The following is a 26827-nucleotide window of genomic DNA, read 5'->3' as shown; positions in this document are numbered from 1 at the left end:
GACTGGGTTTTTTTTTTTTTTAATATAGAGCTGCATGAGCTGTTTGTATATTTTGGAGATTAGGCCCTTGTTGGTGACTTTACTTGCAAATATTTTCTCCCATTCTGAGGTTGTCTTTTCGCTTTGTTCATGGTTTCCTTTGCTGTGCAAAAACTTTTGCATTTAATTAGGTACCATTTGTTTATTTTTGCTTTTATTTTTATCATCCTAGGAGCTGGCTCCAAAAAGATATTGCTGCAATTTATGTCAAAAAGTGTTCTGCCTGTTTTCCTGTAGGGTTTTATAGTATATGATATTACATGTATGTCTTTAATCAGCAATTCTTTTATATGTAGCTGTCCAGTTTTCTCAGTACCACTTATTGAAGAGACTGTCTTTTCCCTTGTATACTCTTGCCCCCTTTGACCATAGGTGCATGGGTTTGTTTCTGGGATTTCTATCCAATTCAACTGACCTATATTTCTGTTTTTGTCCAGTACTATGCTGTTTTGATGACTGTAGCTTTGTAGTATAGTCTGACATTAGGGAGTCTGATTCCTCCAGCTTCATTCCCCACCACCCGCCATGATTGCTTTGGCTATTTAGGGTCTTTTGTGTTTCCATACAAATTAAAAAGGTTTTGTTCAAGTTCTATGAAAATGGCATTGGTATTTTGATAGGGATTGCTTTGAATTTGTAGATTGCCTTGGGTAGTATAATCATTTTGACAAAATTGATTCTTCTAATCCAAGAACACAGTATATATTTCTATTTGTGTCATCTTCAGTTTCTTTCATCAGTGACTTATGGTTTTCAGAGAACATGTCTTTTGCCTCCTTAGTTGGGCTTATTCCTAGGTATTTTATTATTTTTGATGTGATGGTAAATGAGATTGCCTCCTTAATTTCTCTTTATGCAAGTCCATTGTTAGTGTATAGGAGTGCAAGAGACTTCTATGTATTAATTTTGTATCCTGAAAATTTACTGAATTCATTGCTGAAGCACTAGTTTTTTGGTGAAATCTTTAGGCTTTTCTATGTATAGTATATAACATCTGCAAACATTGACAATTTTACTTCTTCATTTCCAATTTGGATTCTTTTCATTTCTTTTTCCTCTCTGATTGCCATGACTAAGATTTCCAAAGCTATGTTGAATAAAAGTGGCGAGAGTGGACATCCTAGTCACATTCCTGATCTTAAAGGAATACTTCAAGTTTTTCACCATTGAGAATGATGTCATCCATGGTTTAATCATATATGGCCTTTATTATGTTGAGGTAGATTCTTTTTGCCCACTTCCTAAAGAGTTTTTAATCACAAACAGGTGTTGAATTTTGTTAAATACTTGTTCTGCATCTATTGAGATGATCATATGATTTCTATTCTTCAGTTTGTTAATGTGAATCACACTGATTAACTTGTGGATATTGAAAAATCCTTGCACTGAGATAAATCCTACTTTATCACAATGTATGATCCTTTTCATGTATTATTGAATTTAGTCTGCTGGTACTTTGTTGAGGATGTCTGTATGTTCATCAGTGATATTGGCCTCTAATTTTCTTTTTTGTAATATCTTTGTCTGGTTTTGGTATCAGGGTGATGGTGGCCATGTGGAATGAGTTTGGGAGTGTTTCTTCTTCTGAGATTTTTTGGGAAATTTTCAGAAGGATAGGTGTTAACTCTCCTCTAAGTGTTTGATAGAATTTGCTTGTGACGCCATCTGTTCCTGGGCTTTTGTTTGTTGAATGTTTTTAAACCACAGTTTCAATTTCACTGCTTTTGATTGGTCTGTTCATGTTTTCTATTTCTATCCTGGTTTAGTCTTTGAAGATTATACCTTTCTAAGAATTTGTCCATTTCTTCTAGGTTATCCATTGTATTTGCATATGGTTGCTTGTAGTAGTCTCTTATGATCCTTTGTATTTTTGTTGTGTCCACTGTAACTTTGCCTTTTGAATTTCAAATTTTATTCATTTGAGCCATCTTTTTTTTTCCTTGAGTCTAGCTAAAGGTTTATCTATTTCATTTATTTTTTCAAAGAATCAGCTTTTAGATTCATTGATATTTTCTATTGTTTTCTTTGTCTCTATTTCTGCTCTGATCTTTGTGATTTCTTTCCTTCTGCTAACCCAGGTTTTGTTTGTTCTTGCTTCTCTACTTGCTTTAGATGCAGAGCTTCTCTGCAGGCTCAGATGGTAAAGAATCTGTCTGCAATGCAGGAGACTTGGGTTTGATCCCTGGGTCAGGAAGATCCCTTGGAGAGGGAAATGGCCACCCACTTCAGTATTCTTGCCTAGAAAATCCCATGGATGGAGGAGCCTGGCAGGCTAAAGTATGGGGTCATAACAAGTCATACATGGCTGAGCAACTTCACTTTCTTTCTTTCTCATAGCATTGGCAGTGACCAGTGCTGACTTCTGGAGCTCATGATGATGGATTAAGCTTACACCCACTCCCAGAGCTCATGTAGGTGGTGTCCTGTTGCCTGAGAGCATGCACAGGGAGGAAAAAGCTCTTAGAGCAGTCCTTCCCCTCTCCTCTTGCACCCCGCAACAGTGCTTGTCTGGCAGGCCCAGGCTTCCTCCAAGTGCACTCTCAGTTAACCACAGTCCAGTTTCTTCAAGCTGTCTCCATGCAGCCAACACTGCTCCTCTCCCTGGATGTGACCTCTGAAGCCTGAGCTTCATACCCAGCCCTGCTGACACTGGTGGAGGTGACTCTCAGGCTGTGGAGCTCAGGGTGGTGGTACTGACTGTGCATGTCATATCCATTTTGTCTTCCAAAAACTGGTTGCTGAACTCTTCTTTGAGACTCCAAAGCTCTCCCTCTGTCCAGGCTGATCTCCTTGCCAATTAGGGAACATCTTAGGGTTAGGGAACCTTTCTTCCTTCACAGTCCCCTCCTGGGACACAGGTGCCATCCTGATTTTTTTTCTCCCTCTTTTTTTAAACTTTTTTCCTTTGCCCTGTCCAGTTACATGGACGTTTTCTTGCCCTTATGGAAGTTGGAAATCTTCTGACAATGTTCAGTAGATACTCTGTACTAATTCCACTTGTAGATGTGTTTTTGGTATGTTTGTAGTAGGAAGAGAGCTCCACATTCTACCCTTCTACCATCTTGATTCCTCCCTCCACCCAAGAATTGGTATCTTTATCATTTTAAACCTTCCCATGGACTTCCCTGGTGGCTCAGATGGTAAAGAATCCACCTGCAATGCAGGAGACCTGGGTTTGATTCCTGGGTTGGGAAGATCCCCTAGAGGAGAGCATGGTGACCCACTCCAGTATTCTTGCATGGAGAATCCCCATGGACAGAAGAGCCTGGCAGGCTAAAGTCCACGGGGTTGCAAAAAGTCGGACATGACTGAGCGACTAACCACAGCACATTCACAAATCAGAGTTGTCTCTCCATTTGTTCAATTACTCATGTCTCTGTACATTGGTTTTCTTCATACTGATCATTTATATTTTCTTTTTTCCATTTGGTAAATATCTTATAATTTAAGTTCTATTATAGTTTGTTTGTTTCTTTACAGTTTAGTTGCAGAAGTTTGAGTTTAATCATGCTCATCAGACTGCATGTATTTTTTTGTATTTTTTATATTTTTTTTTGTTGTTCCTTTAGTTAATCATTAGTTACCAGTTGCTGTACCATTGGGTGTGTGTATATTTAATTAGACTAAACTGAAGTTAAAAGACACTTACTCCTTGGAAGGAAAGTTATGACCAACCTAGATAGCATATTCAAAAGCAGAGACATTACTTTGCCAACAAAGGTCCGTCTAGTCAAGGCTATGGTTTTTCTTGTGGTCATGTGTGGATATGAGAGTTGGACTGTGAAGAAGGCTGAGCACCAAAGAATTGATGCTTTTGAACTGTGGTGTTGGAGAAGACTCTTGAGAGTCCCCTGGACTGCAAGGAGATCCAACCAGTCCATTCTGAAGGAGATCAGCTCTGGGATTTCTTTGGAAGGAAAGATGCTAAAGCTGAAACTCCAGTACTTTGGCCACCTCATGGGAAGAGTTGACTCATTGGAAAAGACTCTGATGCTGGGAGGGATTGGGGGCAGGAGGAGAAGGGGACAACAGCGGATGAGATGACTGGATGGCATCACTGACTTGATGGATGTGAGCCTGGGTGAACTCCGGGAGTTGGTGATGGACAGGGAGGCTTGGTGTGCTGCGATTCATGGGGTCGCAAAGAGTCAGACACAACTGAGCGACTGAACTGAACTGAACTGTGTTTTCTAGAATGGCTGTGTTGGTCTTCCTGGTATCACACTTTGCAGTGCACACCTTTAGGAGTTATCAGATGCCTCAGTGGTGATTTCCATGAAGTTATGGAAGTTCTTTTCTCTGCAGTTCCCTTTTCTCCAGGATCTTGGCTCCTCAATTCTTAGCTTCCTTGGTTGACCTGAGCTCCAGTTTAGGTCTCCGCATTCGGGTGAGATGGTGTCAGCTCCTCGATCTCTGTTGGATCTCTTTGCCCTGAACTGTGAATGAGTAAATGCTCTGCAGATTAAAACTCTGGAAGAGGTCCAGCTCACCTCTGAGTGTTGCCTTTCTCTCTCCAAGGTCCTGACTACCTTAGTTGCTCTCTGATACCTTTACACAGGTTTGTTTCGTTTTGATGGGTTTATTGTTGTTTTCAAGCTTTTATTATTGAGCAGGCCAGCTATCAGCCACTCTGCCTTCGCCAAGCACATGCCTCTCCAATTCTCTGAATCTGGAGGGATTCCTCTCCTTTCTGGCTGAATCTAGTGGAGCTGAATCTTAGAGTCAGAAACTGTGCTCAAGCCCTGTGCTCACACCAAGGGCGTGAGTGGTAGGGAACCTGTTAAAATGAGCTTCTCTAGGGCCTGGGAAGAGAGAGGTTGGAGCGATTTCCCTGCTGAGTGTGATGGGTGGCCATATGTGACCCTGGAGGGATTAGCATGAATAAGTTTGCTGGAGATTGAACTATTATAATCTAATTGTAGGAACTAGGAAAACAAACTGGAGTAGAGAAGTGCATCCACATCTTAGCAGACTCTGCATGGCTGGAATAAGCCACCTGTTGTAAGTCAAGGATGAGCATCTTCCCTATTGCCTATGTACCTAGTTGACTTTGGTGATCACGGGCTTCAGACAGGCCCATCCTGGGTTCTAACCAGGCCATGTTATGGATGCATCTGATTGGCAGACTATAGCGTTTTTAAGGGTCTACCTTGGGAAGGAAGGCTTTCCTTTCCCATAGTGGGGAACTATACAAACGTGGAGAGGATGTTCAGGTCATTTGGAACCCTTGTGAATGATAGATCCCGCTACAGATGGAGGCCTCAGGGACAGAAAGCAGCAAAAACTGACTGCTTCTGATCTTAAAAGAAAAAGGAAGGCAAACAAAATAAATCTTAAAAACATTCAGAAGCACACAGGCCATGGTACTTATCATCTGTTGAAGGGTTATTCCATGCCAGTATCTTCAAGCCCTATCACCACCTTTGGAGGTAGGCATTACCATCCTTGCTTCATAGAGGAACAAGCTGAGGCATTGAGAGGTGAAGTAGACCATCCCATTGCTTCATAGAGGAACAAGCTGAGGCATTGAGAGTGAAGTAGACCATCCCAAGACCCACTGGTTATGTGTGGCAGAACTAGGATGACATGCAGGTGTCCCCTTCTGAAACCTGCCTTCTGAAACCTGGGCTCCTCACCAGCATGACAGACTGTCTCTCCTTTTTGGGGACCTCAGTGGCTGGAGGCTTTCACCAGTCAGTCCTAGTATATATAATTATGACAAAGTTAAATGAAGTCTAGTGACTCTGACTAAAAAGGCCAGTAGATGTGCCATGGATAGAAAGATTTTCACTAAATGTGGAAAACTTTTTTTTTTTAATTTTTGCACTTTCTAGAGAAAATCTAAATTTATTAAAAAAATCCATGGGTGTGGATAACTTCTGTGACAAATGATAGAATGTTCCACAATTGTTCTATGAATCCTCATGAGTTGTGGCATTTTATATAAATTATATTGCAGCCAAGACTCTCACAAATATTGTGGGGGAGGAGGTGACCGTTTACAAATGTCCATGGAAAATAGAAAGACCTTTATATTTGACCTCAGATGCTGTTCCCTGTACAAAATTTCATTCTCCATGGAACACAGTTAAGGAACGACCAGCATGAGAACCAGCTGGCAAGAAGCCTGGGATCTTAAGATGGCATATGAACTGTATGAACTTTCTCAGGCTGGTCCAATTTTAGACCTTTCCCTCTGAGTTTTTACAATGTACTAGAGCACTTAGGGTGGGAAGAGGGAGCTATAGGGAACTTTCTCTGACCCACAAGTAGAGGGGCACACAACCTAGCAGGTGTCTGGCGCTCATTAGCCCCGTGGCTTTTCTGTCCCCAGTTGTGTGGCTATCAGACTCTTTTCTAGCTTGTTTGCCTCCACTATTAAAGAAAAGTTGGAGCTTCTTGGAGGTCCAGTGATTGAGACAGCCTACCAATGCAAGGGATTCAGGTTCTTTCCCTGGTTGGGGAACTAAGATCCCATGTGCCTCATGATCAAAAGAGCAAAACATAAAGTAGAAGCAATATTATAAAAAATTCAATAAAGACTTTAAAAAATGGCCCACATAAAAAAATCTTTTCTCTCTCTCTTTTTTAAATGTGACACAGATGTCTTTTTTTTGCTCAGTTGTAGGGACTTTGAAGGGCCTCCATGGTTGTAAAGAATCTGCCTATAAGGCAGGAGATCCGGGTTCGATCCCTGGGTCAGAAAGTTATCCTGGAGAAGGAAATGGGAACTCACTCCAGTATTCTTGCCTGGAGAATTCCATGGACAGAGGAGCCTGGCGGGCTACAGTCCATGGGGTTGCAAGGAGTCGGACACAGCTGAGTGACTAACACTTTCACTTTCATGGACTTTTAATATACTAATATGATTTTCAAAATACCAAAGGAATGGGGGAGAGCTTGTAATATTTCTCAAACTTATCTAACCACAAAGGCCCTTGTTCTCTGAGCTTGATGTTCCATGAAACACTTTTGGGAAATGGGGCTGCTGAGAGTACTAAAGACTTCATTCTAATCTTCTCCATTTGTTCTGAAGGTGATAATGATCCTCTCTTTTTTGTATTCAGAAACATTCATCCTGTATTGCAACATGCTAGGTCAACTTAGGTAAGAAAAGTAGAACACGAAGCAAAGGAAAAGTTCACTCATTTACTGAACAAGCAGGGAGTGCCCACTTAGAGCTACGTATTGTGCCCACTCTTGGTATTAGATCATAGAGACATGAGACACAGTACATGGGGCTACAGTAGTTGTCTGCCACCTGGATTTCCAGAGAGTCCTAAGTGCCCCGTGTTTGAGGCCTTGGATTCATTATACTAGGTTAAATAGGAGAATGACACTATTACAATAGTGTCAAAATAAGACCGGACAGCCAGGGGCTCAAGAGGGAGGGGACATATGTATACATATAATAGATTCACATTGTTGTACAACAGAAACTAACACAGCATTGTAAAGCAATCATCAGATCAGATCAGTAGCTCAGTCATGTCTGACTCTTTGTGACCCCATGAATCGCAGCATGCCAGGCCTCCCTGTCCATCACCAACTCCCGGAGTTCACTCAGACTCACGTCCATCGAGTCAGTGATGCCATCCAGCCATCTCATCCTCTGTCGTCCCCTTTTCCTCTTGCCCCCAATCCCTCCCAGCATCAGAGTCTTTTCCAATGAGTCAACTCTTCGCTTGAGGTGGCCAAAGTACTGGAGTTTCAGCTTTAGCATCATTCCTTCCAAAGAACACCCAGGGCTGATCTCCTTCAGAATGGACTGGTTGGATCTCCTTGCAGTCCAGGGGACTCTCAAGAGTCTTCTCCAACACCACAGTTCAAAAGCCTCAATTCTTCGGCGCTCAGCCTTCTTCACAGTCCAACTCTCACATCCATACGTGACCACAGGAAAAACCATAGCCTTGACTAGACGGACGTTTGTTGGCAAAGTAATGTCTCTGCTTTTGAGTATGCTATCTAGGTTGGTCATAACTTTCCTTCCAAGGAGTAAGCGTCTTTTAATTTCATGGCTGCAGTCACCATCTGCAGTGATTTTGGAGCCCAGAAAAATAAAGTCTGACACTGTTTCCCCATCTATTTCCCATGAAGTGATGGGACCGGATGCCATGATCTTTGTTTTCTGAATGTTGAGCTTTAAGACAACTTTTTCACTCTCCACTTTCACTTTCATCAAGGGGCTTTTTAGTTCCTCTTCACTTTCTGCCATAAGGGTGGTGTTATCTGCATATCTGAGGTTATTGATATTTCTCCTGGCAATCTTGATTCCAGCTTGTGTTTCTTCCAGTCCAGCGTTTCTCATGATGTACTCTGCATATAAATTAAATAAACAGGGTGACAATATACAGCCTTGATGTACTCCTTTTCCTATTTGGAACCAGTCTGTTGTTCCATGTCTAGTTCTAAATGTTGCTTCCTGACCTGCATACAAATTTCTCAAGAGGCAGGTCAGGTGGTCTGGTATTCCCATCTCTCTCATACTCCAATTTAAAAAGAAAAAACAGAGGGTAGCCAGAATCACTGAAAGTGAAAGTCACTCAGTCGTGTCCGACTCTTTGCGACCCCATGGACTATACAGTCCGTGGAATTCTCCAGGCCAGAATACTGGAGTGGGTAGCCTTTCCCTTCTCCAGGGGACCTTCCCAACCCAGGGATTGAAGCCAGGTCTCCTGCACTGCAGGCATCCGAATCACTAAATAAAGCTAACTGGAAAACCAATTACCTATTCAGGGAGAACTAGCAAAATTGACTCCAAGTTGTTAATAATGGTTACCACTAGGTGTTGTAATTATGGGCAGTTTTTGTGATTTTATTTTTTTAATTATTTTTTAAAAAATGAACATGTATACATTTTGTAATAAGAGAAGAATGCATGTGTGTTTAGTTGCTCAGTCATGTCCTGCTCTTTGCAACCCTATGGACTGTAGCCTGCCAGGCTCCTCTGTCCATGGGATTCTCCAGGGAAGAATACTGGAGTGGGTTGTCCTCCTCCGGGGGATCTTCCCAACCCAGGGATTGGACCTGCATCCCCTGCGTCTCTTGCATTGCAGGCATATTCTTTACCCACTGAGCCATCACAAAAACAGCTATATCTAATGTTTTAAAAATTATGGCTAGGTCATTGATCTAAGCAACAGATCCATTTCAGAATAATGAAGTTTCCAGAGAAAGTGCTGTTAAGAGATGGATAAATGATTTGACATATCGTTTTTAAGCAGTGAGAAAAGATCAGGGAAATAAACTATTTGTGCTCTCTCCTTAAATCCTGTAGAAATGTTTATTAATGGTGACTCAAAAATTAGGCTGCCATGATAGCAATTTAATATAGGCTTTCTCCCCTACACTGAGTAAATCCCATAAAGGGACATATGTGCTTACAAATATGCACAGACAAATATACACTAGACAATTTTTTACTACTTTTTTTTTTTCAGTTTTTGGTCTTTCTGTGTGGTTCAGTTGATAGCTGAAAACATATTAAGTCAGTGAGTCACACTCACGAGCCACACCACTCACTGTTAAGGGTTTTGTTTCTTTTTCTGCCTCTTTCTTTTACTTGGATAAACAATGCCTTTTCTTTTCAGCCAAAAATGTTCTGATTTTCTGACTCTCTATATTCTTAGGAAATATGTTCTTCCTACTGACTTTCACCAATAGAACCATCTCTCTATGACACTCTTATCATCTTAAGCATGCATACAAGCACACCAACCTAAATATTTCACAAGAAGGATGGGGGAGCCCTTTAACCTGCTTCCCACGGCCATCAACCTCATAGAAACCCAAACCTGCCTTATTCTTCTCTCTCTTTAACCCTTCTCTTCTACCCTCCTGAATCTTCCTTCTGTGCACTCTTTAACCACCCCAATTCCCTGACAAATACACACCTCTACACCCAAGAATCAGTTCTTCCATGTTCCCTCCATATTCTGGTCCATCCTCTCCCCATCCATGTTCCTAGGGGTTCTCTCCAACGCAAATGGCTGCCTCAGCCTCCATACCAGGAGGAAGATTCCATGAGTCTGTATCACACCCCCAGTGATGCCTACTCATTTTTCCTCAACATCCTGGTGAATGGCTACAACAACACATATACCCATCTCCAATGACATCCCTTCAGCTACCTGCTGCCAATGCCACAGTGTAAACTTGCATTTACCTGTAATTACTCATCTCAGAAAACTGTGACTCAAGCACCCCACTCTCCAGTGAAAATCTCCTATCCTACCAGCCCAGCACTCTTCTTTCTCTTCTCATTGTCTTCATCACAGTCTCCATATGTTTGGTCTTCCCCATTGTCAACTATGCTCCAGTCAAAACTATCTTAATCCCTCACTTTGGCTCCAAGAGCCTATCAGTTCAGTTCAGTTGCTCAGTCGTGTCTGACCCTTGTGACCCCATGGACTGCAGCACGCCAGGCCTCCCTGTCCATCACCAACTCCTGGAGTTTACTCAAACTTATGTCCATTGAGTTGGTGATGCCATCCAACCATCTCATCCTGTCATCCCCTTCTACTCCCACCTTCAATCTTTCCCAGCACCAGGGTCTTTTCCAACAAGTCAGCTCTTCGCATCAGGTGGCCAAAGTATTGGAGTTTCAGCTTCAACATCAGTCCTTCCACTGAACACTCAGTATTGATTTCCTTTAGGATAGATTGGTTGGATCTCCTTGCAGTCCAAGGGACTCCCAAGAGTCTTCTCCAACACCACAGTTCAAAAACTTCAATTTTTCGGTGCTCAGCTTTCTTTATAGTCCAACTCTCACATCCATACATGACTATTGGAAAAACTATACCCTTGATGAGATGGACCTTTCTGTTAATGACCCATCTCTCTATTTCACTGTCCTGATCTCCAGCCTGACTACAGAGAAAGTCACACAGCCTCATAGAGCAGTAGGTAGAGACTTGTGTTCTCTGACCTCAAGGGGGATCCTCACCCAGCCTTGTCTGGCAGCTCGTCTTCCATTCTTTGGCAGTGATGTAAAATCTTCAGAGTTTGAATATAGCCCCAAGCTCTCCTTTCCCCTACTCAGTATATAGCAAACAATGTCCTTTTTGTCCCCACCTCCCAAAGAAACTAGTGGTCTCTGGGCACAACTCAATCACCTTCTGCATCTCCCTATATTGGTTGATCTATATCCCCCAGCCAAAGATGGAGAAGCTCTATACAGTCAACAAAAACAAGACCAGGAGCTGACTGTGGCTCAGATCATGAACTCCTTATTACCAAATTCAGACTTAAATTTAAGAAAGTAGGAAAAACCACTAGACCATTCAGGTATGACCTAAATCAAATCCCTTATGATTATACAGTGGAAGTGAGAAATAGATTTAAGGGCCTAGATCTGATAGATAGAGTGCCTGATGAACTATGGAATGAGGTTCATGACATTGTACAGAAGACAGGGATCAAGACCACCCCCATGGAAAAGAAGTGCAAAAAAGCAAAATGGCTGTCTGGGGAGGCCTTACAAATAGCTGTGAAAAGAAGAGAAGCAAAAAGCAAAGGAGAAAAGGAAAGATATAGGCATCTGAATGCAGAGTTCCAAAGAATAGCAAGAAGAGATAAGAAAGCCTTCCTCAGTGATCAATGCAAAGAAATAGAGGAAAACAACAGAATGGGAAAGACTAGAGATCTCTTCAAGAAAATTAGAGATACCAAGGGAACATTTCATGCAAAGATAGGCTCGATAAAGGACAGAAATGGTATGGACCTAATAGAAGCAGAAGATATTAAGAAGAGAAGGCAAGAATACACAGAAGAACTGTACAAAAAAGATCTTCATGACCCAGATAATCATGATGGTGTGATCACTGACCTAGAGCCAGACATACTGGAATGTGAAGTCAAGTGGGCCTTAGAAATCATCACTACGAACAAAGCTAGTGGAGGTGATGGAATTCCAGTTGAGCTATTTCAAATCCTGAAAGCTGATGCTGTGAAAGTGCTGCACTCAATATGCCAGCAAATTGGGAAAACTCAGCAGTGGCCACAGGACTGGAAAAGGTCAGTTTTCATTCCAATCCCAAAGAAAGGCAATGCCAAAGAATGCTCAAACTACCGCACAATTGCACTCATCTCACATGCTAGAATGTAATGCTCAAAATTCTCCAAGCCAGGCTTCAGCAATACGTGAACAGTGAACTTCCTGATGTTCAAGCTGGTTTTAGAAAAGGCAGAGGAACAAGAGATCAAATTGCCAAGATCCGCTGGATCGTGGAAAAAGCAAGAGAGTTCCAGAAAAACATCTATTTCTGCTATATTGACTATGCCAAAGCCTTTGACTGTGCGGATCACAATAAACTGTGGAAAATTCTGAAAGAGATGGGAATACAGATCACCTGACCTGCCTCTTGAGAAATCTGTATGCAAGTTAGGAAGCAACAGTTAGAACTGGACATGGAACAACAGACTGGTTCAAAATAGGAAAAGGAGTTCGTCAGGGCTGTATATTGTCACCCTGCTTATTTAACTTATATGCAGAGTACATCATGAGAAACACTGGACTGGAAGAAAGACAAGCTGGAATCAAGATTGCCGGGAGAAATATCAATAACCTCAGATATGCAGATGACACCACCCTTATGGCAGAAAGTGAAGAGGAACTAAAAAAGCCTCTTGATGAAAGTGAAAGTGGAGAGTGAAAAAGTTGGCTTAAAGCTCAACATTCAGAAAACAAAGATCATGGCATCCAGACCCATCACTTCATGGGAAATAGATGGGGAAACAGTGTCAGACTTTATTTTTCTGGGCTCTAAAATCACTGCAGATGGTGACTGCAGCCATGAAATTACAAGACACTTGCTCCTTGGAAGGAAAGTTATGACCAACCTAGACAGCATATTAAAAAGCAGAGACATTAATTTGCCAACAAAGGTCTGTCTAGTCAAGGCTATGGTTTTTCCTGTGGTCATGTATGGATGTGAGAGTTGGACTGTGAAGAAGGCTGAGTGCCGAAGAATTGATGCTTTTGATCTGTGGTGTTGGAGAAGACTCTTGAGAAGTCCCTTGGACTGCAAGGAGATCCAACCAGTCCATTCTGAAGGAGATCAGTCCTGGGATTTCTTTGGAAGGAATGATGCTAAAGGGGAAACTCCAGTACTTTGGCCACCTCATGCGAAGAGTTGACTCATTGGAAAAGACTCTGATGCTGGGAGGGATTGGGGGCAGGAGGAGAAGGGGACGACAGAGGATGAGATGGCTGGATGGCATCACTGACTCGATGGACGTGAGTCTGAGTGAACTCCGGGGGTTGGTGATGGACAGGGAGGCCTGGCGTGCTGCGATTCATGGGATTGCAAAGAGTCGGACACGACTGAGTGAGTGAACTGAACTGATATCCCCCCTCCTCACACAGCCACCTCCTCTGCTTGTCCTCCAGACTGACTCATGCCTCCTCCTTCATCACATTGCATCTGTTTGTCTCTTATGTCTCTAGCCACTTCTTTTAAAAAATTTTACTATTTTTTTTTATCCTTTGGCCATGTTGCACAGCATATGGGTTCTTAGTTTCCCTACCAGGAATCGAATGCATATCCCCTGCATTGGAAAGTAGAATCTTAACCACCGGACCAGCAGGAAAATCCCTCTAGCCACTCCTTCAATTAGACTCTTTTTTGCAAACACGTGTACACCCGTGCTGGATTCATGTTGATGTATGGCAAAACCAATACAATATTGTAAAGTAATTAGCCTCTAATTAAAATAAATAAATTTAAATTAAAAAAAAATTCTCTAGCCTTTCCCATCTGAAACAAGTTCTTTTTCCAGTCCATGTCTCCTTCTGGTTATCACTTTTTTCTGTCCTTGTTCAGTTCTTTGTGTTTTAGACATGGTGAGTTTGAAGTGATTGGGCAAAGCAGATCTATCTAGTAGCTATTCAAATATGTGCGTCTGAAGTTTCAGAGTGCTAGCTGCTGAAAGCATGAATTAAGCCATGGGATTTAGTTGTTGCTGTTTAGTCACTAAGTCATGTCCTTCTCTTGTGCAACCCCATGGACTGTAGCCCACAAGGCTCCTCTGTTCCTAGGATTTCCAGGCAAGAATACTGGGGTGGGTTGCCATTCCCTTCTTGAGAGGATCTTCCCAACAGGGATTGAACCTGTATCTCCGGCACTGCAGGCAGATTCTTTACCACTGAGCCACCTGGGAAGCCCCATGGAATTTAGAGCAACTGGCAAACAAAAGATGATCATTGAAGCTATAAGAATGGAAGTGATTGCTCAGAGATGGGATTTAGAGACAGAAAGGGCTCCAAGGTAGAGGAACCACTCAGGTGCCACAACTTTTATGCAGCTTGAGAGCCACTCCTGCCAGGAGTAGTTTCTAAAAATGAGAAGAATTAACATATACTGAGCAGTAATTATATGCCCATGATCACTCTAAATGCTTCATAACCCTCATGACAAGTCTAAGAGGCAGATATTATCAACACCCCTGTTTTACAGAGGAAGAAACTGGTTCATAGAAGTTGTGTAACTTTGGAAAATTTGCAGCTAAGCAAATAATAAGACCATGGCAGGACATTCTAAAATCTGTTTAACCGTATCACTTCTTCTCAGTGGTGAGCAGAAAGATGATATGAAGGATTGAGAGAGTTTGTATTTTGTGTGATGACAGTTTTTTTGTGTATATATAGACAGAGTTAAGCAGAAAAAAGCTTATGATTGTTTATAAGGATTTATTTGCCTAACAACCTTGTCAATCTATAAACTACTAAAAGTCACAAAACTATTCTTTAAATTGCTTAGAAATATATTCAAACTGTTGAGTTTTTTTTCTTATATCAGGCCTAATGTCTGATAACAGGGCTACAAATGTGAATGAAATATAGCCCCAGATTTCCAGAGGCTCACTGCTTTGTGCAGGATGCAGCTGGAAAAGTTTATAGCAACAGGGCATGCTTTAGTGAGTGGCATGCTCAGTCGTGTCCAATTCTTTTTGACCCCATGGATGGTAGCCCACCAGGCTCCTCTGTCCATGGATTTCTCCAGGTAAGAATACTGGCGTGGGGTGCCATGCCCTTCTCCAGGGGATCTTCCCAACCCAAGGATTGAACCCAGGCCTCCCGCAGGCGGATTCTTTACTGTCTGAGCTACCCGGGATTCATTACCATCTGAGTACACTGTTAGTGGAATGTAAAAAGTTACCTTTTACATTTGTTGTGTATTCTTGTTGTGGTAAAAAGATTCTTTGCCAGCTGACCTACCAGGGAAGCCCATATTGGGCTGAGTTCTAAACAATTTTATGCAGATATGGATATGTGAGCAAAAATGTGGGAAGCTACTGAGGATTCTAAGCAGGAAATGGATGTACATATCTCTGGATTTCTGATGGGCCTTTCTGATTATAGCAAGTGCACAGATAAAGTTGGCTCAGCGATAAAGAATTTGCATGCCAAGCAGGAGACACAGTTCAATCCGTGGGTGGAGAAGATCCCCTGGAGAAGGAAATAGCAACCTACTTCAGTATTTTTGCCTGGAAAATTCCATGGACAGAGGAGCCTGATGGGCTACCTTACATGGGGTCGCAGAGAGTCAGACAGGACTGAGTGACTAAAAAACAACAGCAACAGAAAAAAATGCAGCAAAAATTAAGGCAAGATCAGTTAAGAGGGGTTGCTGTAGTCCAAGTGGTGTTTCCAAATCCCCAACAGGTTAATCTCTGGCATTTGTGAACAAGAAGATGGAATTCCTGGAAATTTTCATGAATTCTCCAAATCATAAGTTATTCCGTATTTTCCAAAAAGCCCTATTTTTTTAATTTTTAAATTAATTTTTATTGGTGTATAGTTTCTTGGGGCTTCCTTTGTGGCTCACCTGGTAAAGAATCTTCCTGCAGTGCAGGAGACCTGGGTTCGATCCCTGGGTTGGGAAGATCCCTTGGAGAAGGGAAAAGCTACCCACTGCAGTATTCTGGCCTGGAGAATTCCGTGGACTATACAGTCTGGGAAGAGTCAGACACAACAGCGACTTTCACTTTCACTTTCATAGTTGTTTGACAATCTTCTCTTAGTTTCTACTGTACAACAAAGTGAATCAGCTGTACATATACATATATTCCCTTTTTTGGGTTTCCTTCCCATTTAGGTCACCACAGAACATTGAGTAGAGTTCCCTGTGCTAAACAGTAGGTTCTCAATAGTTACCTATTTTATACGTAGTAATGTGTACATGTCAGTCCCAGTCTCCCAGTTCATCCCCTCACCCCTCCTTCTCCCCTTGGTATTCATATGTTTGTTCTCTATGTCTGTGTCTCTCTTTTTGTTTTTCAAATAAGATTATTATATCATTTTTCTAGATTCCACATATATGCATTAATATATACAATTGTTTTTCTCACTCACTTCATTCTGTATGACAGTCTCTAAATCCATCCAAATTCTATTTATGTTTTAAAGTAATAATGAGTGTCCATGATAATAAGTGATAACTCACTTTTTTTGTCATGTGGTTGTATATTTAAAGTTTCCCAAAAGACTGTTCTATACATCAGTGTCTCTTTTGCTGTCTCGCATACAGGGTTATCGTTACCATCTTTGTAAATCCCATATATATGCATTAGTATACTGTATTGGTGTTTTTCTTTCTGGCTTACTTCACTCTGTATAATCAGCTCCAGTTTCATCCACCTCATTAGAACTGATTCAAATGTATTCTTTTTAATGGCTGAGTAATACTCCATTGTGTATATGTACCACAGCTTTCTTATCCATTCATCTGCTGATGGACATCTAGGTTGCTTCCATGTCCTGGCTATTATAAACAGTGCTGCGATGAATATTGGGGTACACGTGTCTCTTTCAATTCTGGTTTCCTCGGTGTGTATGCCCAGCAGTGGGATTGCTATGTCATATGGCAGTTCTATTTCCAGTTGTTTAAAGAATCTCCACACTGTTCTCCATAGTGGCTGTACTAGAGGGGGGGGTTGATTTGGGAGAATGGCATTGAAACATATATATCATATAAGAAACGAATTGCCAGTCCAGGTTCGATGCAGGATACAGGAAGCTTGGGGCTGGTGCACTGGGATGACCCAGAGGGATGATATGGGGAGGGAGGTGGGAGGGGGGTTCAGGATTGGGAACACGTGTACACACATGGCAGATTCATGTTGATGTATACGGCAAAACCAATACAATATTGTAAAGTAATTAGCCTCTAGTTAAAATAAATAAATTTAAATTAAAAAAATAAATAAAATTAAAAAAAATTGGAACCATTTTTTCCCACTGCCAACTAATCTATTATGACAAGAAGATATATTTCAATAACATGTAAAAATGATCCCCACCTGATATAGACACCTGATAATAAAAACATTATAAGATGGAGCTATTAATATAAAATAAATGCCAGCTGAAATCACTTACACAACTTGAAACATCGTATTTAATTTCTAACAGTTATTCATTCTTAAAATGAAAATTTTAAACATATCAGTACAAAGTACCATTGCCCCATCCTATGGCTTTGAGCTTTCTTTCATGACAGATATCCCAGACATAGAAAAGATTCTTTCTTTTCCCCTTGACACTGGGCTGAACTGCTGTAAGTGCACCCAGAAGCATCCTCAGGTTGGGCATTAGGGTAGCTGCTGCTTCACATGAACTTATTCCCCTTTATCAATGAAACAATTTTGTCTACTTGTCTTGATTTCAGCTTTGGCATCAAAATTTATAATCTGTGTTGCTTTGCTGATTCAGATATCTATGTTTCTAATTTCCCATTGGCAACACTAATATCTTCTTCTCCTTGTGTTTCTTCTGTTAAAGCATTAACAGAGAACTGTAAGCTATATGTTCACTGGAACACAGTGAATATGGTTGGGTAGTATTCAAATAAATGTTTGGATCTCCTAGAGAGATTAACATGCTAGACAGAATCATGTGTCAAAACTGCCGATTTAAGAATTCATTTTGCTTGTAAAATTTGTTATTTCTTGGAATCCGACTCATAGGATTTATATGGAGTATACCATGTGTATAAATATTTGTTTGCAAGAATGACTCATTAGCAGAAGACAGGACCACAAACACTTGTTTGTAAATATGGCAACAGCTACAAGTAAGACTGTCTCATCAGATGGTAAATTCTTTCCTCCAGTCTCCAATCCTGGTTCCTGAAAATGCTGACCTTAACCTTTGATTCTCAGATCAAGGCTTCCTGTCTTTGATGCCACTGGAGTTCTTGAAACAATACATCTTTGTGTTGACTATTAAGCTTTAACCATCACATGATTATAATACTTTTTCCATTTTCCCAATTTATGCCTTATTTTTCTTAAGATTTGCAAAATCATAAAGAAAATACTAAGGAGGAATTCCTGCATGGAAACACTAAATCCAACAGCCATAGTAGGTTGGAAAGTAGGCTGGATTCAAGCATTCTTTTGCAAATAGAGACAAAAACATTCAGCATCTGCTGAACCAATGCAGGAGACACAGATTTGATCCCTGGGTTGGGAAGATCCCCTGGAGAAGGAAATGGCAACCCAATCCAGTATTCTTGCCTAGGAAATTCCTTGCACAGAGGAACCTGGCAACCTAGACTTATAGGTTGCAATCATAGACTTATGAGGTTGCAAAAGAGTCAGGCACAACTTAGCAACTAAACAACAACAACAGACATATGAAGAATAAATGAGAGACTATTCTAGAATGATTAGAATCATAATTTATTTCTATACAGGCAGGGCTGTCTATCCTAGAGAGTGCTCAAGAGAAATGTGATTAATTAATATTCTGATTATATATTTCTGTGTAACTAATCATCCTAGAAGTTAGCAGCTCTCATTGATGCTGCTGCTGCTAAGTCACTTCAGTCGTGTCCAACTCTGTGCGACCCCATAGACAGCAGCCCACCAGGCTCCCCCGTCCCTGGGATTCTCCAGGCAAAAACACTGGAGTGGGTTGCCATTTCCTTCTCCAATGCATGAAAGTGAAAAGTGAAAGTGAAGTCACTCAGTCGTGTCCAACTGTTCACGATCCCATGGACTGCAGCCTACCAGGCTCCTCTGTCCATGGGATTTTCCAGGCAAGAGTACTGGAGTGGGGTGCCATCACCTTCTCCGGCAGCTTTCATTAGGGAAATGCAAATCAAAACCACAACGAGATACCACTTCACATTCATGAGGGTGGCTTTTATGAAAACAAAAATGTGAAACAACAACTGTTGTCAAGGATGTGGAGAAATGGGAACACTTGGGCATTGGTGGAAATGTAAAATGGTGCAGCCACTGAGGATAATATTATGGCAGTGCCTCAAAACACTAAACATTGACTTCACTATGATCCAGAAATTCCACTTCTAGATATATACCTAAAAGGTTTAAAGTAGGGACTTGACTAGATATTTGTATGCTGGTGTTCATAGCAGCATCACACATAATAACCGAAGTGTTCATTGCTCAGTCGTGTCTGACTCTGTGCGGTCCCATGAGCTGTAACCTGCCAGACTGTCCATGGAATTCTCCAGGCAAGGAATACTGGAGTGGGTTGCCATGCCCTTTTCCAGGGGATCTTCCTGACCCAGGGATCAAATTTGGGTCTTCTACATTGCAGGCAGATTCTTTACCATTTGAATCACCTGGGAAGCCCATAATAACCAAAAGGTGGAAACAGCACACACGTCCACTGACAGATGAATGGGGAAACAAAATGTGGTATATCACACAATGGAATATTATCCATTCTTAAAAAGGAGTAAAACTCTGGCAATACGGATGAACTTTGAGGACTTTATGCCAAGTGAAACAAGCTAGTCACAGAAGGACAAGAACTATGATTTTACTTATATGAGGTCCCTAGAAGAGTCAAATTCATAGAGACAGAAAGTAGTATAGTGGTTGCCAGGGCCTGTGGGAAGGGGAACTAGGGAGTTAGTTTTAATGGGTACAGAGTTTCAAATGGGAAGATGAAAAATTTCTGAGGAGGAGTGGTGGGTGATGATTGTAGAACAATAAGAATATACTTAATGTCACAGAATAGAACACTTTAAAAAGGGTTAAAATGTACTCTTGCCGGCAGTGTTTTATTTTTTAATTAAAAAGTTTTTTGTTATAGTTTATTTACAGTGCTGTGTTAATTCCTGCTGCAAACTGATTGTTGTACATATGTATACATTATTTAAAAATATTTTCTGTTATGATTTACCACAGAATATTTAATATCCCTGTGCTATACAGAAGGACCTTGTTGTTTATCCATTCTATATATAACAGTTTGCATTTGCTAATTCCAAACTCCCACTCTGTCCCTCTCCCGCCTCCCCTCCCCCTTAGCAACCACAAGTCTGCTCTCTGTGACTCTGTTTCTGTTTCATAGATAAATTCATTTGTGTCACATTTTGGATTCCACATACAAGTGATAGCATACGGTATTTGTCTTTCTCTGACTTATCCAGGTAATGATAATCTCTAGGTCCATCCATGTTGCTGCAGATGGCATTATTTCATTTTCTTTATGGTTAAGTAGTATTTCACTGTATATATGGACCACATCTTCCTTGTCCACTCATTTGTTGATGGACATTTATGTTGTTTCCACGTCTTCGCTATTGTGAAGTCAGTGCCAAGTCAAATCGATTGGTTTGGAAAGGTCAGGAAAGTCTTTTGCAATCTAGAGATGTTGTATCTATTTGACCACCCTTACACAAAAAGAGAACTAGAGCAAGCTCTTTTTATTGACCAGGGCCAGGGCCCAGCAATGAGCCATAACTTGAGGCTCCATCAGTCCTCAGTGATGAAGAGAGATTTAGAACCGTGGCTTCTGTTCCCAGTGTGCCTTTCCCCTGGGCTGCTACAGGGCAAAGTGCCCTGCGCTGGCCCTGCAGGCTGGACAAGCCATTCCCCACTCTGAAACAAGGGGATGGGACCACACAACCTCCCAGGTCCTTGCAGGCTCATCTTGTACCTTTTCGAGGGACGGGCTCTAGACTCACCTAGATTCATGCCAGCTGGGTGACCTAGGCAGCATTCCTTTACCTGTCTGCCTTACTGGTCTCACCTTTAATAATAGGATGGTTGTGAAGTTTAAATGACAAATGTGTGTATAATGCAGAACGGTGTCTGCCACATAATAATTGCTTAAGTGTAATTATTACTACTTAAAAGAAACACCCTAGTAGCTCAGAACAATAGCAATCATTTTATTGTTTGTTTTTTTTTTTTTTTTTTTTTTTACAATAAAGTGCTTGGGTTTGACAGGGCTCAGCAAGGTCATTCTCATTTGATATTGCACTCACATGGTAGCTGGGGCTGAAGTCACCTTGAAGCCTTCCTCATTCATGTTTATAGTGCTTGATGCTGGCTCTCTGCTGGGACCATAGGTGGAGCTGCTGTCTGGACTGCCACCTTAGGCAGAGGTGTTTTGTTGTGTGTGTGGTCAGGACCTTCTCAGCACCCTGGGTAAGTTTTAAAAGAACAACATGTAAGTGCAAGGCATTTTTATGACCTAATCTTGATCACCTCTGCTATACCCTAGAGACGCAGGTGGTCATACTGTAAAAAAGTATGCAAGATATACTGTACTAGTCACTTAATAATATTTGCTAATAATTCTTTTCTCTTTCTTTATTTTCTTTAAGTCCCTTTATCCATGAAGTGCTTGAAGAAGGCAGAGAATTAAGGACTTTCCCAGACCATAAATTGTCCCAAGTATAACATTGGTGGCCCTTCCTGTTTTGCATGTATTTCAGTGTTCCTGTAATTTATTTAAATAGTTGTCAATGAAAGTGATAGGTACCTAAGAGTAAAAGACAGCAAGCAGACAAAGTAACTTAGAATTTGTTTGGAGCAAACAGAAGACCTTAGATACCCGGATACTGAGATCAAAGGAGCCGCCATGAATATTTTCCCCAAAACCACTGCAAAATGCTTTTACATCCAACGATCACAGATACGTATCTGTGATCAACCTATTGGAATGGATATCCTCTCCTCCCACTTCATCTTAGTAGATCTTCTGTAGATTTTTTCAGGAAAGACCACATTGTTCATATTGTGATCTTGCCTGTGTAACATTTTCTAGGTTATCTTCTTGAAAAGACTACAGAAACATGATTTTATTTTCTTTCTTAGTTTAGCTTAAAATTAAACTATTTTTTAAAAGCATTGATCATGTATACCTGTGGCGGATTCATTTTAATATTTGGCAAAACTAATACAATTATGTAAAGTTTAAAAATAAAAAATAAAAAAAAAATAAAAGCATTGATCCTAGTAATTTTCCCAGCTACTGGTCACAAAATACACAGACTGAGAAAATAAAATCACACCTTTCAAAAGAAGGCAAGCCAAGTTTTACCGCCTTCTTAAAAACAGTACATCACCCACAAGCCTGATGATACAGCAAATCCACAGCTTGAGTTGGCTCTGACAAAATGCCTTGGAAGATTCATTCCAAAAGCATCTTGACCTTATTAAGCAAGACTACAAAGTCACAGAAGTACCTAAACACCTCAAAATGGTAGCTGATAGAAATATTCTCCTTTGGAGTCATTAAGAAACACACTTACTTACCAGTGGCACTCAACAGAGTCTTTTCAGGTCGGGGTGAACTTGGAATTGAACTGTTGTTGGAAGAACTAGCAAGAGTGTTTTCTTTCTTAGTCAAGTAAGACACTGAGGGACATACTATGCAGTAGAAGATGCAGAACCATAGGAATATTTACTTTCAAGAAGGAGACGTTCAAAGAAATAGAACCTCCGTACTGATAGAAGGAAATTCATTACTGTAAGAATCATATCCTGCTGCTGATCCTTTTAAAATTTGGTATATGTTATTTTTTAGTCACCCAAGTAATGAATATATACATTCCTATGAAAACAACTCAGACAGGCAAAAAACAATCCCTTTTCTAGTTCTTTCCCCAGGGCCTCTCCCCACCCCAGAGGTAACTTAACTGCCATTATTTCTCAGCATTTACCTGCTAGTATATGTACCTGAAGAACATGATTGCTTTGTTTGATTGTACGTAAGTGGAACCATATTGTTTGTACAGTCTTGAAACTTCCCCATTTACAGTTTAAAATATGTCATAGAGATTGGTCCACCATAACCTTTAGGCTGTGCTCTGGAATTCCATGGCATAAACCAGGGCTTATATAGGCCTTTACTGATTGAAATTTACAATGAGCATCACTGACCATGCTTTTGGTTCACAGGTGTGAGAATTTCTCTAGGATGGATATCTATAAGTTGAATGTCTGCATGAGGTTGTGTGTATTTTTAATTTTAATTAATATTGCTAAATTACCTTCTAAAAAACTGTGATCAATTTACACCGCCAACCTACAGTTTATAAAATGTATCTGTTCCCTGTCTGCTTGCCAACAGCCTTGGCATACTTCATTCATTTCCTTAGCATTAGTGAGGTTGTACTTTTTCTATCTCACTTTTTGCCATTTATCTTTGCTTTTCAGTGAATTGCTTCTTTGTATTTTTTAATCTGTTTCTTACTTGGGTTGTTTGACTCTTTTTTTCTTAAACTTGATCTTAGTTGATTATATGCTCTAAAAATTTAGAGGAATGTCTAACCTTCTGGAAAGCAGGATTCATTTCCTAATCCTTTTTGTATTCTTTGGACCTACTGCTGTGCTCAACTATTTTTGTGGCGCTTATAAAATTTAAAGACTCTTTTAGGTTAACAGCTTCATGTAACATGACAAAGTCACACCAAAAAATAAACATAACATTAACTAGACTAAAAGTTGATATCCTAACAACCAGCTCTGTGTAGAAAAATCTGGTCGGGAAATGAAAAAGATTAGAACACATTTTTATGAGGAAATTGGCACATCTTGTTTTATTAGAAATTGAAGCAGGAACAAGGGGAAAAAAGAAAGCTGTGTCCAAGGACAGGCTTGCAGTCTGATTTTCACCATCAGGAAGGCTCCTGGATGAATGGACAGGAGCTGCCTGAAATGGCTTTAATTCTCAGTTGTCAGGACAACAGACTGTGTCAGAGGATTTCTTCAACAATCTTGACCTTCCTTCAGCTTACAAAGTTCTCTGTTTGACTGTTAAAAGTCTCCTTAATAAACCATGTTGTTACATGGCTGTTGGGTTAAGAGGCAAGTGATGTGACTCCAATCCCAAGGACAGCCTTTCCCTCTTCCCCAGAACTCCCTTCCTGCCACTCTGACACCTCTAGATTCAAAAGGCTTCCCTTGGCTTTTCCAAAACAATCAGTTTTCTATCTCAGCTCCACTAATCACTAAAGATTACATTCATATTCTCAAACACTGCTGAAGACAGTCTTTCCAGAGGGCAATTTGACAATATGTTTCAAAAATCTTAAAAACGGGCATATGATGGGCTTAAAAATGATTTCTCTGTCTTGGCCAAGTCTATTGATCTGCTAACACTGAAACTGATTCCCCTCGGCAGAGCCTTGGGACCTCTGTCTTCATCTCCTTCTCCAACCTCAAAGATCACGCTGACTGGGCAGAGACCATGCCCACAGGATTTATGCTTTTAGGGTGAAATCAACATGTCTTGTTCAGGAATCCTAGTAGTAGAGTTGTTCTGGTCATCTTCTCCATTCTCTTGTTTTGTTGATGTTACTGTTAATGAATGTTTGTATTACCATCCAGTTACCACAGCTTTTGAACTGTGGTGTTGGAGAAGACTCTTGAGAGTCCCTTGGACTGCAAGGAGATCAAACCAGTCAATCCTAAAGGAAATCAGTCCTGAATATTCATTGGAAGGACTGATGCTGAAGCTCCAATACTTTGGCCACCTGATGTGAAGAACTGACTCATTTGAAAAGACCCTGATGCTGGGAAAGATCGAAGGCGGGAGGAGAAGGGGACGACAGAAGATGAGATGGCTGGATGGCATCACTGACTCGATGGACATGAGTTTGAGTAGGCTCTGGGGGTTGTGATGGACAGGGAAACCTGGCATGCTGCCGTCCATGGGGTTGGACACGACTGAGCAACTGAACTGATTACCATCCAAAGAAGAATGTCAGCTTTTTAAAGGTGAGCAATAGTTCTTTGAAGACCAATATTGTGGGTATATGCTGTTCCTTCATCCATCCTAAATGATCTCAGTGTTATCTCTCAGCCCCACACCTGCCCTCTATACCTTGGGTTGTGTGCACATGTGCTTAGTCATGTCCGACTCTTTGTGACCCTATGAACTGTAGTCTGCCAGACTCCTCTGGCATTTTTCAGGCAAGAATACTGGAGTTGGTTGCCATTTTCTCTTCATGGGGTCTCCCTAACCCAGGGATTGAACATGCATCTCCTGCTGCTCCTGCATTATCAGGCGGATTCTTTGCCACTGAACCACCTGGGAAGCTCATATACTTTGGGTTGGATGTCTACAATCTACATTTCCTAAGCTCTCTTATTGGACAGGTTCTTTTTCTTTAAGGATTTTTCTTTTTTTAATATTTTTTATTATGGTGAAAATCACATAATATAAAACATACTATTTTAACTATACTCAACTGTACGGTTCAGTGGCACTGAGTACATTCACATTGTGCAACTCTCACCATCATCCATCCACCAAATTTTTCACCTTCCTAAACTGAAACTCTGACCCCATTAAATGCTATCTCTCCATTGCCCATCATGACACTCCATTCCCTGGTATCTACCAAAGTTTTTCTGACTCTATGAATTTGATTCTTCTATGTACCTCATATAAGTGGAGTCAAACAGTATTTGTCTGCACCTAATGTATATCATAATGCATTTTTAAGGTTAACTTACTATATGTTATATAAATTGTACCTCCCCCCATGTTATACAGTAGGTTCTCATTAGTTATCTCTTTCATACATAGCAGTGTATATATGTCAATCCCAATTTCCCAATTTACCCCACTCCCCTCTTCACCCCTTGGTGTCCATATGTTTGTTCTCTACATCTGTGTCTATTTTTCTGTTTTGCAAATAAGTTCATTTGTACTATTTTTCTATATTCAACATATATGCTTTAATATATGATACTGTTTTTCTCTTTCTGTCTTACTTCACTCTGTTTAATAGTCTCTAGGTCCACCCATGTCTCTGCAAATGGCATGATTTCATTACTTTTAATGGCTGAGTTATATTCTATTATATATATATATATATATTATATATATATATTCTATTATACACACACACACACACACACCACATTTTCTTTATCCATTCCTCTGTTGTTGGACATTTAGGTTGCTTCCTGGCTATTATAAATAGTGCTGCAATGAACATTGGTGAACATGTATCTTTTGAAATTATGGTTTTCTCCAGCTATATGCCCAGGAGTGGGATTGCAAGGTCAGGTGGTAGTTCCATTTTTAGTATTTTTCAAGAACCTCCATGTGGTTCTCCATAGTGGCTGTATCAATTTCCATTCTCACCAACAGTGTAGAGGGTTCCCTTTTCTACACACCCTCTCCATCATTTATTGTTTGTAGATTTTTTGATGATGACCATTCTGAGCAGTGTGAGATGACTCCTCACCGTAGTTTTGATTTGTATTTCTCTAATAATTAGTGAGGTCAAGCCTCTTTCTATGTGTCTGTTGGCCATCTGTATGTTTTCTTTGGAGAAATGTTTATGTCTTCTGTCCATTTTCTGATTGGGTCTTGTCTTTTTTTTTTTTTTAGTATTGAGCTGCATGAGCTATTTGTATATTTTGAAGATTAATCCAAAATTAATACAAATTGTCAGTTGCTTCATTTGCAAATATTTCCTCCCATTCAGAGGGTTGTCCTTTCATCTTGTTTATGGTTTCCTTTGCTGTGAAAAAGCTTTTACCTTTAATTAGGTCCCAA

At 40.6% G+C, this 26827-nt stretch overlaps 1 long non-coding RNA gene across 1 annotated transcript; it reads left to right on the top strand.

Moving 5' to 3' along the window:
* Window positions 1-16127: 16127 nt before the first annotated feature.
* LOC123334778 lies at window positions 16128-21771 on the top strand. Its single transcript, XR_006552905.1, has 3 exons — window positions 16128-16176; window positions 21343-21453; window positions 21633-21771. It is a non-coding gene; the product is annotated as an uncharacterized LOC123334778 (long non-coding RNA).
* Window positions 21772-26827: the final 5056 nt, after the last annotated feature.

Source organism: Bubalus bubalis, chromosome 8, assembly GCF_019923935.1.
Source record: "Bubalus bubalis isolate 160015118507 breed Murrah chromosome 8, NDDB_SH_1, whole genome shotgun sequence".
In the NCBI taxonomy this organism is placed as follows: Eukaryota; Metazoa; Chordata; class Mammalia; order Artiodactyla; family Bovidae; genus Bubalus; species Bubalus bubalis.
The sequence above is the reverse complement of the archived record's forward strand: the minus strand, read 5'-3'. Positions and strand labels throughout refer to the sequence as shown.